Source organism: Pseudophryne corroboree, chromosome 5, assembly GCF_028390025.1.
Source record: "Pseudophryne corroboree isolate aPseCor3 chromosome 5, aPseCor3.hap2, whole genome shotgun sequence".
NCBI classification, from domain to species: domain Eukaryota; kingdom Metazoa; phylum Chordata; class Amphibia; order Anura; family Myobatrachidae; genus Pseudophryne; species Pseudophryne corroboree.
In genome coordinates, this window is record NC_086448.1 from 814,958,371 (window position 1) to 814,977,257 (window position 18,887).

Here is an 18,887-nt window from a genome sequence, read left to right on the forward strand (position 1 = left end):
GCAGGCGATACCGAAAATGTACACAGACCTCAGAAAAAGAGTCACCAGTGTCCTAAAAAATGCAGCTGTACCCAATGTCCACTTAACCACGGACATGTGGACAAGTGTAGCAGGGCAGGGTCAGGACTATATGACTGTGACAGCCCACTGGGTAGATGTATGGACTCCCGCCGCAAGAACAGCAGCGGCGGCACCAGTAGCAGCATCTCGCAAACGCCAACTCTTTCCTAGGCAGGCTACGCTTTGTATCACCGGTTTCCAGAATACGCACACAGCTGAAAACCTCTTACGGCAACTGAGGAAGATCATCGCGGAATGGCTTACCCCAATTGGACTCTCCTGTGGATTTGTGGCATCGGACAACGCCAGCAATATTGTGTGTGCATTAAATATGGGCAAATTCCAGCACGTCCCATGTTTTGCACATACCTTGAATTTGGTGGTGCAGAATTATTTAAAAAACGAGAGGGGCGTGCAAGAGATGCTGTCGGTGGCCAGAAGAATTGCGGGACACTTTCGGCGTACAGGCACCACGTACAGAAGACTGGAGCACCACCAAAAACGCCTGAACCTGCCCTGCCATCATCTGAAGCAAGAAGTGGTAACGAGGTGGAATTCAACCCTATATATGCTTCAGAGGTTGGAGGAGCAGCAAAAGGCCATTCAAGCCTATACAATTGAGCACGATATAGGAGGTGGAATGCACCTGTCTCAAGCGCAGTGGAGAATGATTTCAACGTTGTGCAAGGTTCTGCTGCCCTTTGAACTTGCCACACGTGAAGTCAGTTCAGACACTGCCAGCCTGAGTCAGGTCATTCCCCTCATCAGGCTTTTGCAGAAGAAGCTGGAGACATTGAAGGAGGAGCTAACACAGAGCGATTCCGCTAGGCATGTGGGACTTGTGGATGGAGCCCTTAATTCGCTTAACAAGGATTCACGGGTGGTCAATCTGTTGAAATCAGAGCACTACATTTTGGCCACCGTGCTCGATCCTAGATTTAAAACCTACCTTGGATCTCTCTTTCCGGCAGACACAAGTCTGCTGGGGTTCAAAGACCTGCTGGTGAGAAAATTGTCAAGTCAAGCGGAACGCGACCTGTCAACATCTCCTCCTTCACATTCTCCCGCAACTGGGGGTGCGAGGAAAAGGCTCAGAATTCTGAGCCCACCCGCTGGCGGTGATGCAGGGCAGTCTGGAGCGACTGCTGATGCTGACATCTGGTCCGGACTGAAGGACCTGCCAACGATTACGGACATGTCGTCTACTGGCACTGCATATGATTCTCTCCCCATTGAAAGAATGGTGGAGGATAATATGAGTGACCGCATCCAAGTAGGCACGTCAGACAGTCCGTACTTATACTGGCAGGAAAAAGAGGCAATTTGGAGGCCCTTGCACAAACTGGCTTTATTCTACCTAAGTTGCCCTCCCACAAGTGTGTACTCCGAAAGAGTGTTTAGTGCCGCCGCTCACCTTGTCAGCAATCGGCGTATGAGGTTACTTCCAGAAAATGTGGAGAAGATGATGTTCATTAAAATGAATTATAATCAATTCCTCCGTGGAGACATTGACCAGCAGCAATTGCCTCCACAAAGTACACAGGGAGCTGAGATGGTGGATTCCAGTGGGGACGAATTGATAATCTGTGAGGAGGGGGATGTACACGGTGATATATCGGAGGATGATGATGAGGTGGACATCTTGCCTCTGTAGAGCCAGTTTGTGCAAGGAGAGATTAATTGCTTCTTTTTTGGTGGGGGTCCAAACCAACCCGTCATTTCAGTCAAGTGTGCATGTCCTGTTTATACAACATAAGGGTGGGTGGGAGGGCCCAAGGACAATTCCATCTTGCACCTCTTTTTTCTTTCATTTTTCTTTGCGTCATGTGCTGTTTGGGGAGTGTTTTTTGGAAGGGCCATCCTGCGTGACACTGCAGTGCCACTCCTAGATGGGCCAGGTGTTTGTGTCGGCCACTAGGGTCGCTTAGCTTACTCACACAGCTACCTCATTGCGCCTCTTTTTTTCTTTGCGTCATGTGCTATTTGGGGAGTGTTTTTTGGAAGGGCCATCCTGCGTGACACTGCAGTGCCACTCCTAGATGGCCAGGTGTTTGTGTCGGCCACTAGGGTCGCTTAGCTTACTCACACAGCTACCTCATTGCGCCTCTTTTTTTCTTTGCGTCATGTGCTGTTTGGGGAGTGTTTTTTGGAAGGGCCATCCTGCGTGACACTGCAGTGACACTCCTAGATGGGCCAGGTGTTTGTGTCGGCCACTAGGGTCGCTTAGCTTACTCACACAGCTACCTCATTGCGCCTCTTTTTTTCTTTGCGTCATGTGCTGTTTGGGGAGTGTTTTTTGGAAGGGCCATGCTGCGTGACACTGCAGTGCCACTCCTAGATGGGCCAGGTGTTTGTGTCGGCCACTAGGGTCGCTTAGCTTACTCACACAGCTACCTCATTGCGCCTCTTTTTTTCTTTGCGTCATGTGCTGTTTGGGGAGTGTTTTTTGGAAGGGCCATCCTGCGTGACTCTGCAGTGCCACTCCTAGATGGGCCAGGTGTTTGTGTCGGCCACTAGGGTCGCTTAGCTTACTCACACAGCTACCTCATTGCGCCTCTTTTTTTCTTTGCGTCATGTGCTGTTTGGGGAGTGTTTTTTGGAAGGGCCATCCTGCGTGACACTGCAGTGCCACTCCTAGATGGGCCAGGTGTTTGTGTCGGCCACTAGGGTCGCTTAGCTTACTCACACAGCTACCTCATTGCGCCTCTTTTTTTCTTTGCGTTATGTGCTGTTTGGGGAGTGTTTTTTGGAAGGGCCATCCTGCGTGACACTGCAGTGCCACTCCTAGATGGGCCAGGTGTTTGTGTCGGCCACTAGGGTCGCTTAGCTTACTCACACAGCTACCTCATTGCGCCTCTTTTTTTCTTTGCGTCATGTGCTGTTTGGGGTGTGTTTTTTGGAAGGGCCATCCTGCGTGACACTGCAGTGCCACTCCTAGATGGGCCAGGTGTTTGTGTCGGCCACTAGGGTCGCTTAGCTTACTCACACAGCTACCTCATTGCGCCTCTTTTTTTCTTTGCGTCATGTGCTGTTTGGGGAGTGTTTTTTGGAAGGGCCATCCTGCGTGACACTGCAGGGCCACTCCTAGATGGGCCAGGTGTTTGTGTCGGCCACTAGGGTCGCTTAGCTTACTCACACAGCTACCTCATTGCGCCTCTTTTTTTCTTTGCGTCATGTGCTGTTTGGGGAGTGTTTTTTGGAAGGGCCATCCTGCGTGACACTGCAGTGCCACTCCTAGATGGGCCAGGTGTTTGTGTCGGCCACTTGGGTCGCTTAGCTTAGTCATCCAGCGACCTCGGTGCAAATTTTAGGACTAAAAATAATATTGTGAGGTGTGAGGTGTTCAGAATAGACTGAAAATGAGTGGAAATTATGGTTTTTGAGGTTAATAATACTTTGGGATCAAAATGACCCCCAAATTCTATGATTTAAGCTGTTTTTTAGGGTTTTTTGAAAAAAACACCCGAATCCAAAACACACCCGAATCCGACAAAAAAAATTCGGTGAGGTCTTGCCAAAACGCGGTCGAACCCAAAACACGGCCGCGGAACCGAACCCAAAACCAAAACACAAAACCCGAAAAATTTAAAGTGCACATCTCTAGAGTCTAACACATAAGGCAAAGCCTAACACAGCAGCAACACCAGTTTCTGCAATGTTTAAAATAGCCATATTGGTGGAGGTGCTTTGGCCTAATTTTATAAGCTTAACAATTAAGCCTGGGCCAATAGTAAAGCTTTCACATCCAACCATATCACTGATTTGGAAGTCTTTTAATTTACTGTAACTCTTGTACATCAATTTTTGGTGCAATTTTTATCTATTTGACAAACACAATTCCTAGTAAATCCATGATTCATATTTGTGTTAATGTTAAGGGTATGATATTTGGTACAATGGTGCATTGCATCAATTTGGTGTGTATAGTCATATCAAATCACAAAAAAATAAAGGTTTAGTAAAATTGCCCCTTAGAATTATTGCATGTATTTCGTATTCCACAGCTCAAGTTTTTGTCGACCAGGCAAAAGAAAAGAATCACTGATGTCTTTTGTCCAAACATTGTTTCCGAGGTTTAGATAGGATAAGATAATTTCAGATCAGGACAAGAAAATATAGAAATTGGAGAAATGAGTTGCTACAGAAAGTTCTGAAAGTTCTTCAAAATGATTAGACCTGAGATTATTAGAACCTAGTGTAGTAGATGGAGTAGAGTTTCCAGGTGACAAAATTAGAGGGTTGATGAAATGGGTGGATTGAAAAAACAATTTGGAGAAAACATTACCAAGACAGTTGCCGTCACTCCTTCTCAGAGCCTCATTGCAAGGCATATAGAAGTTCTTTTTGTCATTCTGTTACAAAGGCAAGGTATGCATACAGATATGTGATAAATGATATTGAATAAAGCAATTTCAGTACTATGCTTACATATAATTATATGAAATATAACAGTTAAGGTAATTGATATCGGTAAAGTTCAGTTCAATAAAAGTCTTGGTAATATTGGTTAGTGTGTATCCAACCAATTTATGGCTCAAGTTCAATTTTCCATAATAACATAGACGTAGTTGTTGTTCCATCAGTCTTGTGGAACTCTCTTTCTTCCTGGATTATAAGAAACCACTCTCTAGCTATTGTCATTTCAGGCACGCCTCAAGTGAAGTCCTCTTATGTACAGTATGTCCTCTTCCAACCACCAGAAGAGAAATTAAGAAAAATAGTCAGCGTGAGATAAACCTTTACATAAAAACAAAATAGACATTTCCTTTTCCTACTGCTAATATCTCTTCTATCTGTTTCTATTACTAAACATTTCTTTACAACAATCTTATCATAAATGCATATGTTATCTACCAGATATTACAAAAAGTCCAAACTTTTACCACCCTCCTGTTAACAATTCATATATACATACCACATGTTCTAAACAAAAACAATTTGTATATACGAACATTCCTGTTTTCTAAAAAAAAAAAAACACATTCATTCCTTCAGTCATACTGGTGTCAACTTTGTGAACATCAATCATCGAAATCCCTACATACCCCATTTTATTGCTGTAATATGGGTGTCTGTCTGCCCAAATCTTCTTGGACATCCCATAAAACAAGTCTTTAAATCTTTGTCAGCATCTGGATAGTCTCTTATCTTGTATCACTCTGTTTGAGACTACTTCACTCCTGAATGTTGGTGTTCTGTAGCTGTTCCAATCAGCACTCCTCTTCCATCTTCTGGGTGGCAAACAATGAATTCACACTGCCATACTTGTGCAGTTGTTATTTCAACGTTTATTTGGCATTTTTCATTGTCAGGTGAGACAGTCCGCATATTCAGCCGCTGGCAAACATGGCAGTTCTCTGTAATAGCAGCCATGGTCTGGATAATGGCAATCCCTCTGATTTGAGATTGATGGAATAAAGCTTCAACAGTGTTGTGGCTTGACAGACTATTCAGTACTTTGGCCAATATCCTATCACCATCAGTGTTGTCTCTGTGGTGACTTGCACCTCATGCTTTGCACTCAGTTCACTTGATTTCATGCCATACAAGTCATACAGTAAGTGTATGTATCAGCATAGTCCATGTCAGCAACAGTCCATATACAGTAGTCTTGGCAAAGTCTAGTTTTTAGTACAAAGATATACTGAGTCTATTAGCTTTGCAATGGCTCCTGAATGAAATCTGTAAAGGTCAATGCAACACTGCAAGTGGCGCACACGGGCGGAGTTTCTGAGCACCCAGACCCCCCCCCCCCCCCTTCATGACAGACCACATTTTTTTTCATGCCGAATTTTGCGGACCGTGATTTAAGCCCCAACCCCAGTATTAGGCCTGCCACTTTTCAACCCGTGAATCGCGTGTTGTGTAGCAGATCCTTCCTGCTCTGTGTTTTCTAGCTGCAGCTCCTTTTGATCTCATTATCCAGTCCACTTCCGTTCCTCCACTGTTGAAGACTCCCTGCTGCTGCTTCCATGGATAAATCTTATTAACTAGGCGATTCATCGCACCCTACGGGCGCTCTTCACATCGTCGTTTGTGGCTACGCCCCGTTAACCCCTGCACTCCTTTGAACATACGCAGGCCGGTAGAGAACAGATGCAGAAATGCAGGGCAATATAGAGGGCATACAGAAAAGAGAGAGGCGTAGGGGGGAAGGGGGAGGGGAGGGAATATACAGAAACGCTGTGCGATGGGTAAAGGATAGGGAGAGGCAGGGTGGTAGGGAGAGGATAAAGAGAGGCAAGGTGTTACAAAACAAAATACCGTTGCAAAAGGCTACGACCCGTTAACCCCTGCACGGGCTTCAGCTGTGCTATAATTGTTATTATATGGAGTATTACCTGCCAAAAATTTTATGCTAGTGGGTAAATATTGCAAGGGGGAAAGGCGTGCGATTGTCAAGGGGGCGTAGGTCTTTGTGAGGGCGTGAAGAGTGGCCGCAGGGCACAATGAATAACATAGTGTAGTATATACTGCTAGTGTATGCAGCGCAGCTTATACACACAGTGGGCACAGGTAATGGAGCCGCGTATACACACAATGGACACAGGTAGCAGCGCAGCTTATACACACAGTGGCCACAGGTAATGGATACGTGTGTCCACACAGTGGGCAGAGGTAGCAGCGCAGCTTATACACACAATACCCAAAGGTAGCAGAGCCGCTTATACACACAATACCCACAGGTAATAGAGCCGCTTGTACACACACACAGTGCCCACAGGTAGCAGAGGCGCTTATACACACACAGTGCCCACAGGTAGCAGAGGCGCTTATACACACAGTGCCCACAGGTAGCAAAGCCGCTTATACACACAGTGCCCACAGGTAGCAGAGCCGCTTATACACACACAGTGCCCACAGGTAGCAGAGGCGCTTATACACACAGTGCCCACATGTAGCAGAGGCGCTTATACATACAGTGGCCACAGGTAGCAGAGCCGCTTATACACACACAGTGCCCACAGGTAGCAGAGGCGCTTATACACACAGTGCCCACATGTAGCAGAGGCGCTTATACACACAGTGCCCACAGGTAGCAGCGCCGCTTATACACACACAGTGCCCACAGGTAGCAGAGCCGCTTATACACACAGTGCCCACAGGTAGCAGAGCCGCTTATACACACAGTGACCACAGGTAGCAGAGCCGCTTATACACACACAGTGACCACAGGTAGCAGAGGCGCTTATACACACAGTGACCACAGGTAGCAGAGCCGCTTATACACACACAGTGGCCACAGGTAGCAGAGCCGCTTATACACACAGTGACCACAGGTAGCAGAGCCGCTTATACACACACAGTGACCACAGGTAGCAGAGGCGCTTATACACACAGTGACCACAGGTAGCAGAGCCGCTTATACACACACAGTGGCCACAGGTAGCAGAGCCGCTTATACACACAGTGACCACAGGTAGCAGAGCCGCTTATACACACACGGTGCCCACAGGTAGTGGCCACAGGTAGCAGAGCCGCTTATACACACAGTGACCACAGGTAGCAGAGCCGCTTATACACACAGTGACCACAGGTAGCAGAGCCGCTTGTACACACACAGGGGCCACGGGTAGCAGAGGCGCTTATACACACAGTGGCCACAGGTAGCAGTGGTGCTTATACACACACAGTGACCACAGGTAGCAGAGCCAGTTATACACACAGTGACCACAGGTAGCAGAGCCGCTTATACACACACAGTGCCCACAGGTAGCAGAGGCGCTTATACACACAGTGGCCACGGGTAGCAGAGGCGCTTATACACACAGTGGCCATGGGTAGCAGTGGTGCTTATACACACAATGACCCCCGGTAGCAGCGTCACTTCTAGACACAATTCCCATAGGTAACAGAGGCGCTTATACACACAGTGGCCACAGGTAGCAGTGGCGTTTATACACACAGTGCCAACAGGTAGCAGCGCCACTTATACACAATGGCCACAGGTATCAGTGTCGCTTAGACACATAATGGACACAGCATTAGTGTTTCTTATGAATCCAATGTCCATTGGTAGCAACTATACTCACAGAAGTTCAGTGTGTGTGTGTGGGGGGGGGGTTTGGAAAGGGGGTGAGTTCAGTGAGGTGGAGGTGCGTATCCGTGCCGCTGATCACCGCGATTCAGGGAATTACTTGTAGCGGCTGCGGATGGTGTCCGAGGTGCTACGTGCGGTGGTGGGGTGGTTGCGGGAGGGGGGTATGGGGGTGGGGGATGTGTGGGGGTGCAGTGGGCGGGGGAGGGGCATCTGAAGCAGATGTGGTGGGTGCTGTGGGTGCCACGGGTGGGGGAGGGGCGGGTGGGTTGTAGGGTGCAGGGGCGAGAAGTGGGTATAAGGGTGGTGCGGGGTTGCCGCAGGTGGGGTGGAGGGTGCGTGGGTGTAGGAGGGGGGGAGGTGCAGGGGTGCCGCCGGTGGGGGATGGGGGGGTTGTGAGCTGTAGGTGCTACGGGTGGGGGAGGGGGCATGTCCCGCGGGTGAGGGACGGATGTGGTGGGTGCTGTGGGTGCCACGGGTGGGGAAGGGGTGTTGCGGTTGGGGGAGGGAGTGCTGCGGGTGGTGGAGGGGTGGGGGTGCTATGGGTGGGGGAAGGGGCAGGAGTGCCACGGGTGGGGGAGGGACGTGCCGCGGGAGGGGGGCGGATGTGGAGGATGCTGTGGGTGCCGTGGGTGTTTAGGTGGGGGAGGGGCGTGTGCCACGGGTGGGGGGCGTATGTGGTGGATGCCGCGGGTAGGGTGGTGGGTTGCAGGGGGGAGAGGTAGGTATGGGGGTGGTGCGGTGTTTTTGGGGTTGGGCCGGTGGGTTTTGCTGGTTGTGGGTGTTACGGGAGGCGGCGGGAGTGCCGTGGGTGGGGGAGGGGTGTGTGCCGCGGGTGGGGGGCGAATGTGGTGGGTGCTGTGGGTGGGGGAGGGGTGGGGGGTGCGGATGTGGGGGGTGCTGTGGGTGGGGTGGAGGGTGCAGGGGGGGGTAGGTAGAGGTAGGTGTGGGGTGGGGGAGGTGGGGGGTGCTGCGGGTGGGGGAGGGGTGGGTGGGGTGGAGGGTGTAGCAGGGGGAGAGGTTGGTATAGGGGTGGGGGTGGTGCGGGTGGGGGAGGGGCATAAGGTTTTGCGGGGTGTGGGTGTTACGGGTGGCGGAGGGGGCGGGAGTGCAGCGAGTGGGGGAGGGGTGTGTGCTACGGGTGGGGGAGGGGGCAGGAATGCTGCGGGTGGGGGAGGGGCTGGGAGTGCCGCGGGTGGGAGAGGGGTGTGTGCCGGGGGTGGGGGAAGGGGCGGGAATGCCGCGGGTGTGGGAGGGGCGGGAGTGCCGGTGGTGGGGGAGGGGTGTGTGCCGGGGGTGGGGGAGGGGTGCTGCGGGTGGGGGAGGGAGTGCCGCAGGTGGGGGAGGGGTGTGTGGAGAGGGTGGGGGAGCGGCGGGAGTGCCGCGGGTGGGGTAGGGGTGCTGCGGGTGGGGGAGGGGGCGGGAGTGCCGCGGGTGGGGGAGGGGTGCCACGGGTGGGGGAGGGGAGCGTGCCGCGGGTGGCGGAGGGGTGCGTGCCGAGGGTGGGGGACGGGTGCCGCGGGTGGGGGAGGATTGTGTGTTGCGGGTGGGGGAGGTGTGCGTGCCGCGGGTGGGGGAGGGGTGCCGTGGGTGGGGGAGGGGTGCGTGTCGCGGGTGGGGAAGGGGTGCGTGCCGCGGGTGGGGGAGGGGTGCAGCGGGTGGGGGGGGCGGAAGTGCCGCGGGTGGGGGAGGGGTGCCACGGGTGGGGGAGGGGTGCATGCCACGGGTGGGGGAGGGGTGCGTGCAGAGGGTGGGGGAGGGGTGCCGCGGGTGGGGGAGGGGTGCGTGTCACGGGTGGGGGAGGGGTGCGTGCCGCGGGTGGGGGAGGGGGCGGGAATGCTGCGGGTGGGGGAGGGGGTGGGAGTGCCGCGGGTGGGGGAGGGGTGTGTGCCGGGGGTGGGGGAGGGGGCAAGAATGCCGCGGGTGGGGGAGGGGCGGGAGTGCCGGGGGTGGGGGAGGGGTGTGTGCCGTGGGTGGGGGAGGGGTGCTGCGGGTGGGGGAGGGAGTGCCGCAGGTGGGGGATGGTGTGTGGAGCGGGTGGGGGAGCGGCGGGAGTGCCGCGTGTGGGGGAGGGGTGCTGCGGGTGGGGGAGGGGGCGGGAGTACCGTGGGTGGGGGAGGGGTGCCACGGGTGGGGGAGGGGTGCGTGCCGCGGGTGGGGGAGGGTTGCGTGCCGAGGGTGGGGGAGGGGCGGGAATGCCGCCGGTGGGGGAGGGGGTGGGAGTGCCGCGGGTGGGGGAGGGGTGTGTGCCGGGGTGGGGGAGGGGGCAAGAATGCCGCGGGTGGGGGAGGGGGCGAGAGTGCCTGGGGTGGGGGAGGGGTGTGTGCCGTGGGTGGGGGAGGGGTGCTGCGGGTGGGGGAGGGAGTGCCGCAGGTGGGGGAGGGGTGTGTTGAGCGGGTGGGGGAGCGGCGGGAGTGCCGCGGGTGGGGGAGGGGTGCTGCGGGTGGGGGAGGGGGCGGGAGTGCCGCGGGTGGGGGAGGGGTGCCACGGGTGGGGGAGGGGTGCGTGCCGCGGGTGGGGGAGGGGTGCGTGCCGATGGTGGGGGAGGGGTGCCGCAGGTGGGGGAGGGGTGCGTGTCGCAGGTGGGGGAGGGGTGCGTGCCGCTGGTGGCGGAGGGGTGCCGCGGGTGGGGGAGGGGTGCGTGTCGCGGGTGGGGGAGGGGTGCGTGCCGCGGATGGGGGAGGGGTGCCGCGGGTGGGGGAGGGGTGCTGCGGGTGGGGGAGGGGGCGGGAGTGCCGCAGTTGGGGGAGGGGTGCCACGGGTGGGGGAGGGGTGCGTGCCGCGGGTGGGGGAGGGGTGCGTGCAGAGGGTGGGGGAGGGGTGTGTGTCGCGGGTGGGGGAGGGGTGCTGCGGGTGGGGGAGGGGTGCGTGCCGCGGGTTGGCGAGGGGTGCGTGCAGAGGGTGGGGGAGGGGTGCGTGCCGCGGGTGGGGGAGGGGTGCGTGCCGCGGGTGGGGGAAGGTGCGGGAGTGCCACGGGTTGGGTGGATGCCGCGGGTGGGAGTGTGCGGGATGCCGCGGGCCGTGTGCCGTGGTTGGGTAGGGGTGGGGTAGATTCTGTGGGTGGCGCGGCCCGTGTGCGGCGGGTGGAGGTGTTGGGTGGTTTGTGTGCCGCGGGTGCGGCTGTCAGCGTTGGTTCTCCTCTACACTGTGCGGCAGGCAGCGGTGAGAGCACCGCTTACAGTCCTCGGCTGCAGTGTCACCAGGTGCAGGGAGTGTACGGGGAGGGGGGAGAGAGGGGAAGGGGTGGAGATGGGGAGGGGACTGGGCGGGGATGGGTGGACAGAGGGAGGGGACTGTTCCTGCCCTGCATCCAGCCGCCCAGATCTGTGCCTGTGACTCCGCCCAGCGTTACGGCCAGCACAGAGTCACAGACTTGGGCTAATATATAGGAGATGGGTATTTCAGCTGCCTGAACATCCTCCTGGTGGCACTTGTAAATGCTTAATAAAAGTTTAGATAATTCCAATTATAGTGTGTGTGTGTGTGTGTGTGTGTGTGTGTGTGTATATTTATAATATACAGTACTATATATGTATATATATATATATATATATAGTATATATAAATTTTTGGTTACCTGTACTGCGCTTCTGTAATGTTTAAGATCTAGTGATATCTGGATGGTACTACCTATAAGAGGTATGGCAGCCAAACCCCTACAGATGGTCCTATGCCACAATGGTCCTTTTCAAACGAAAATGTGGTTGGTTTATCTCTGGGGGCACCTGTATCAATCTGACTGAAGGACAGGAGAGACTAGGAAAGAGAATTCTCCATCAAGGTCTTCAATTTGAAGCCAGTCAGGTGGAGCCATCCAATTGAGGATATATACTAAGAGCAGAAGCCATAAAAATCTATTAACTAAAGGCTAATTTCAGAAAGTTTAAAACCTGTATTATCGGGTCAAATAAGATGGTCTTAACAGAAAAGACATACTGAAATCGGACTATCGTCTGGTTGAAACAACCCCTGATGAAGTTGCTATCAACGAAACGCACTGGGTGAAACACAATTTGAAATCAAGGAAGCTATCAAAAAAGCTTTGCTCCAATTAGGGAGCTCTTATAGACTCAAGAAAGCTCTTTACTAAGTGAATATAGTCATTTTTTATGTCTTAACATTTTCAGTGTTTTATATTTTGTTTTCCATTTTATCTTAATAAATGGACAGTCTATACTCTAAATGAGTTTGTATGGTTGTATTCAACAAAAGATTGTATAAAGGTTTATCATTCATCTAGGTTACAAAAAAGTTTAGAAAGCACATTGGATGGATTAGGTATGTACCAATAAGTGTTCACTGAAACTACAGGCGCCAACACAGAGATACACCGGCCACATATATATGTATATATATATATATATATATATATATATATATATATATACACATGTGTATATATAAATTGATATATAGATAGATATATAAAATAGATGTGATACAGGATACCGGTGTTTGGGATGTATCCTGATGCTCAGCATTTCAACAGGAGTTGGCTAAGTATGCTTACCTTACCCCCTAACCCTCCCTTCCCAACAGCCTAACCCTAACCCTCCCCGGGGTGCCTAACCCTAACTTCCCTTCCCGCAACCTAACCCTCCCTTCCCCGCAGACTAACCCTAACCCTCCCCTTGCAGCCTAAACCTTGCCACCACCAACCCCACCCCCTCCTCCACCGCAGCCAAAACCTAGGTGTCCCTTGCATACTTACGTTCCGGATGATGTCAGTCAGGATTCCGGCGTTGGCATTTCAAGTGGTGTCGGAGTTCCAGCACCGGCATTCTGGCTACGTGTCAGGATTCCGGCGCTGGGATTTCAAGCACCAACATCCTGACCGCTTACTATAAGTTATTTTTATATATATATATATATATATATATATATATACACACACACACACACTAGTTTAACGGATCTGGCATATACTGGGTCACCTCAATCTCCACCCCCATACTTGGCTCCACCCATTTCCAGAACCCCTCCATGCAAATCCTGCATTTGCCCCTGCCTGCAGCAGCAGTCTACACTTGATTTTTATCAATAAATGTGGCATAATTATACAAAACCCAATATTTCTCTCCATCTTGAAATGCTTCCTCCCACCGTGGAGCTGTGCTCATAGAGGGCCAGATGTACTAAGCTTGAAAAGTGATAAATATCACTGTGATAAAGTACCAGCCAGTCGGCTCCTAACTGTCATTTTTCAAACACAGCCTGTGACATGGCAGTTAGGAGCCGATTGGCTGGTACTTTATCACAGTGATATTTATACCTTTTCAGGCTTAGTACAACTCCCCCAGAGAAAGCCAATTCAAACGGTTATGTTATCTGTGAGAACATTGGTTTGAGTTTGACAAGACCAGTAGGTAGATTTGCGGTTGCCATTGGTAACTGTGCATCTTCTAGCTTTTTCAAAACCATTGACTTATAAGGTTTTGTCAGGCAATACATTGAGGTTCAAATTTCAGCACCAAACACAAAATCTGAACTAAATAATCTCAAAATCAGTGATTTTCTAATTCTCTGTTGCTCTCTCTTATCAATTTGTAATGGGTTACATAGTAACATAGTAACAGAGTAACCTAGTTGATCAGGTTGAAAAGAGACAAAAAGTCCATCAAGTGCAACCTGTATGATAAAATGTTATTTCATTTAAATGCTGTATCCTTGGATATTTCTTTCAGTTAGGAATTTATCTAATCCACCTTTTCTGGCAGAGAATTCCAAATCCTTACTGCTTTTACTATAAGAACCCTCTCCTCCGTTGTGTATTAAATTTTTTTCTCTTCTAACCTCAGGGGGTGTCCTCGTGTTCTCTGTAGCGTTTTTTTTTTTTAATAAACACATTGTCTGATAAATCCTTGTATTGTCCCTTTATGTACAGTATTTATAAATATTAATAATGTTCCCTCTCAGCCGCCTCTTTTCCAGCTTGCAGATCATAAATCTTTATCAGTGTGTTACCAAACCCCTTGGTCAATGTGTGTCTCCCAGCCCCTATGTCATCATCAGCTGGTGTACAATTATCCGGTGACCAGCATTAAATGTCTGCTCACAAAAACATACAGTATTTTGGTCACTTTTTTCAGCATGAAGCTCAACAGTGAAATTATTCAATGTAGTTTCACATGCCATTTTCTTAAGAGAATCTTCTGCCAGCCCACATTTACACTTCTGTCCAGTTTTATTGTTGTCCTTATCTGTAGTGTAAATGTGCACGGTCATTTCTGTCTGGCAATTTTGTATCACAGTTTGGGCTGTGTCAGGGATATTTTGCATTGGGCATCAAGGGTGGAATTCAATTGTTTGAAAAGTCGGTTAGGTGTCTGTTTTTTCCTGTCTATTAGATAGGAAAAAACACACCCAACTGACATTTCAAACAATTGAATACACCCTCAAGTCTCTTGTCCCACTGTGATGTGTAAATCAAGCCCTCCTTTCTCACCTGCAGTTTTTAAAATCTCACATTCTCATCTGTGGGTATCAGCATCAGCTCCTACTGCCCAGCCTGATCAACTGGATGCTGCTGCTGATTGGACTGGGCCCTGGGAAACAGATAAATACTCAGGGGGAGATTGTTTGAAAAGTCGGTTGGGTGTCTGTTTTGTTCTGTCTATTAGATAGGAGAAAACAGACACCCAACTGACTTTTCAAACATTTGAATCTCCCCCTCTGAGTCTTTATACTCCTGACAGTGCGGCATCATTTACATTTCCTAGGTTGATAAAATTACTAGAGCAAGGAGAACTAAGCGGTATCCGGTCTTTAGGTCGACAGCACTTAGTTCGACACTCATTAGGTCGACATGCAATAGGTCGACGTGGTCATTATGTCGATGTGGTCACCAGGTCAAAAGTCGACACAAGAAAAGGTCAACATGCGTTCTTCACATTTTTTTTTTTACTTTTTCATACTTTACGATCCACGTGGACTACGGTTTGGAATAGTAACCTGTGCTGAGCGCAGCGGTGACAGTGGAGCATGGCGAGCAAAACGAGCCATGCGAGGGGACACAATGCACTAAGTGGGGTTCCCGGTCACTTTACAAAGAAAACGACATCAAAACATTTTTTAAAAACTCATTTCGACCTTTCCCATGTCGACCTAATGATCGTATCGACCTATGTCGGGTGTCAGCCTAGTCACTGTCTACCAATAGTGGTCGACCTAATGACTGTTGACACTATGATCCACACCCAGCTAAGCGCAAACGCCATGTTCCCGGAGACCTGCGCATGTCTAGTAGACTTTGGCATTATGCCAGAAATCTACTTGCTGCCAGAGATGGAGGAGGTAGGGGGGACCAGCGACGGAGGCTGCATGCGGGTTCCCTCCTCTCTTTAAACGCCCCTGGGCATAACCTCCCATTGTACTAAAATGTACTGTGTTTATATACTGCTGAGGGAACATTTCCTGCACATATCCAAGAATGTCACACACTTCACCATCGTGGCTATTTCCCATGTTTTACTAAATTTGTAACTCACGTTGACAGCCAATGACTTTTTGCTTTGACATGTACAAGTGCAGAAGTGAATTTTAGAGCTGATTAAAAATTATAATAAAACCCACATAATTCATTAGAAAAAAAAAGGGATTTAATTTAGCATTATAATTAAACAACTCTATGCCTGATTCAGAGAGGGATGGCTTTGCACAGCAGTTGCATGCAAAAAATGCTAATGGTTGCAGAAGGCATCTGAAGGAACTCTGATTCACCTACAGCCGACATTTCAGATCCAAAGAACCTTATGCCTTTATTGGCTGCAATACATCCGTAGGTGTAGTTCACTAAAGCACACTCAGAAAGGCCACCTCCTTCCCACTTGGGAGGCCAGTAAATCTGCATCGAAAGATGCAGAGGGGACTTCTGAAAAGTAAGCAGTCTAAGAACATTGCCATAGAGTGGAATGAATATCAACAGACAGCATTTGAATGATTAACAGAGCTGCTAATTACAGCACCACTACTTGCATACCCAGAGTATGAAAGACTGTGTTACCTGTATACAGATACAAGCACCACCAGGTTAGGAACCTTCCTCTACCAAGTCCAGGAAGATGGAGAACATGTTGTTGTCTATCCCAGCAAATGAGGGTATGAACGGACGCCTTCCCGTCCTCACTGGCTGTGTCCTGCGATCACAGAATGGGTTAGGGTCACACGGGACCTGACTAATAGGGGATTCCTAATTACTTTCAGTAACCACCTGTTACTGACTCCAACCACTGCGCAGTGGACGGGTACAATGCTGCCACCACCAGGCTTTTGATTTCCGTGGCACCTGGAACCACATTTCTGCTCAGGCTCCTACCATCAGCACCTAAAAACCGCTTGCTGCTATGTACGCATATACATGCTGCTGTCACACCATCTGGTTGATGTTGGCTGACCCCCACTAGTCACTGACCAGGCCTCTCCATGGTAGCCTGGCATAGGGCTGTATTTGGAGATGCTGGGTTTACTCTGGACAGCCGGAGAAAGGGACTGTTTTCGGGCATTCTTGGTCGTCGGAAGATGGAAAGGCAATTGTCGTCTTGAGGCAGGGCATGTTTATTGTTACAGCCATAAAATAAAATCTTCCCCTTTGCCAGGGGAATCAGCATACAAAATCTCTTACAGCAGATCTCTTAGTCATAGAAGATGAATGTGTACATACACAGGCTTACAGCCCTTTTTATACAGTAAGAACACACTGCACCTCAGACGGTATTTCCACCCTGAGTCTTTTCTATCCAGTCAGGCTATTTTACAAAATATAAATAAATACATTATTACATTTCAAAAGGAGAGAACAACTGAATAAATCAATTTTCTCCTTCTTCTCCCACACAGACCAAATTCTGTGTCATTTAAGCCATCATTAAGATTCGATTTTGCAAATGGTGCAGGAAATCTTAACAAAATCAGATTGTTTTTACACAAACCTACTGGGAAGACACCCAAGTTTGCAATTGAGAAACACAAATTGATTTAGCATTTTCTCTCTTTCACATCTCTAGGCTAGAACTGGTTTGATTTATCACACAACGGGAGATTCTGAAAAGCACAGACGTCTCTACAAACCTTAGTTAGTATTTCAAAGAAAATGTTTGTCCACCAAAAGGGCTGCTAATCATTACCTATCTCCTGCTAAAGCTAAGACAATAAACATATGACTTGCTATGTAAAAGTATTTCAAGAACAATTGTCAAGGCCTTTTGGAAACAAATAACCTTAAACTTTTCTCATTAGTGCTTTGTCCATGTGTTTTAAACGTACAGTTCTATAACTGTGCAGTTCATAATTTTCAAACTGCACACAGCGCATGTATATTGCATGTTAAAACTAGTGATGAGCGGGTTCGGTTTCTCGGAAACCGAACCCCCCCGAACTTCACGCTTTTTACACGGGTCCGAGGCAGACTCGGATCTTCCCGCCTTGCTCGGTTAACTCGAGCGCGCCCGAACGTCATCATCCCGCTGTCGGATTCTCGCGAGGCTCGGATTCTATCGCGAGACTCGGATTCTATATAAGGAGCCGCGCATCGCCGCCATTTTCACACGTGCATTGAGATTGATAGGGAGAGGACGTGGCTGGCGTCCTCTCCGTTTAGAGTAGACTAGAGAGTAGTAGAGACACTTGATTTACTAATTTTGGGGAGCATATTAGGAGTACTACTTGCTGATAGTGTGACCAGTGACCACCAGTTTAATTAATCCGTTCTCTGCCTGAAAAAAAATGATACACAGTGTGACACAGTCACATACCATATCTGTGCTCAGCCTCAGTGTGCTGCATCATCTATGTAATACTGTATATCTGACTGTGCTGAGTGCTCACTGCTCACACAGCTTAATTGTGGGGGAGACTGGGGAGCAGTTATAGCAGGAGTACATATTTTAACAGTGCACACTTTTGCTGCCAGAGTGCCACTGCCAGTGTGACTGACCAGTGACCACTGACCACCAGTATATTGTGATTGTCTGCCTGAAAAAGTTAAACACTCGTCGTGTGGTGTTTTTATTCTATAAACGCATTCTGCTGACAGTGTCCAGCAGGTCCGTCATTATATAATATATACCTGTCCGGCTGCAGTAGTGATATATATATATTTTTTATATCATTATCATCCAGTCTATATTAGCAGCAGACGCAGTACGGTAGTCCACGGCTGTAGCTACCTCTGTGTCGGCAGTCGCTCGTCCATCCATAATTGTATACCACCTACCCGTGGTGTTTTGTTTTTTTCTATCTTCTTGATACTAGTAGCTTACTTTAGGAGTCTGCAGTGCTGAGCTGACAGTGTCCAGCAGGTCCGTCATTATATAATATATACCTGTCCGGCTGCAGTAGTGATATATATATATATTTTATATCATTATCACCCAGTCTATATTAGCAGCAGACGCAGTACGGTAGTCCACGGCTGTAGCTACCTCTGTGTCGGCAGTCGCTCGTCCATCCATAATTGTATACCACCTACCCGTGGTGTTATTTTTTTTCTATCTTCTTGATACTAGTAGCTTACTTTAGGAGTCTGCAGTGCTGAGCTGACAGTGTCCAGCAGGTCCGTCATTATATAATATATACCTGTCCGGCTGCAGTAGTGATATATATATATTTTTTATATTATTATCATCCAGTCTATATTAGCAGCAGATGCAGTACGGTAGTCCACGGCTGTAGCTACCTCTGTGTCGGCAGTCGCTCGTCCATCCATAATTGTATACCACCTACCCGTGGTGTTTTTTTTTTTCTATCTTCTTGATACTAGTAGCTTACTTTAGGAGTCTGCAGTGCTGAGCTG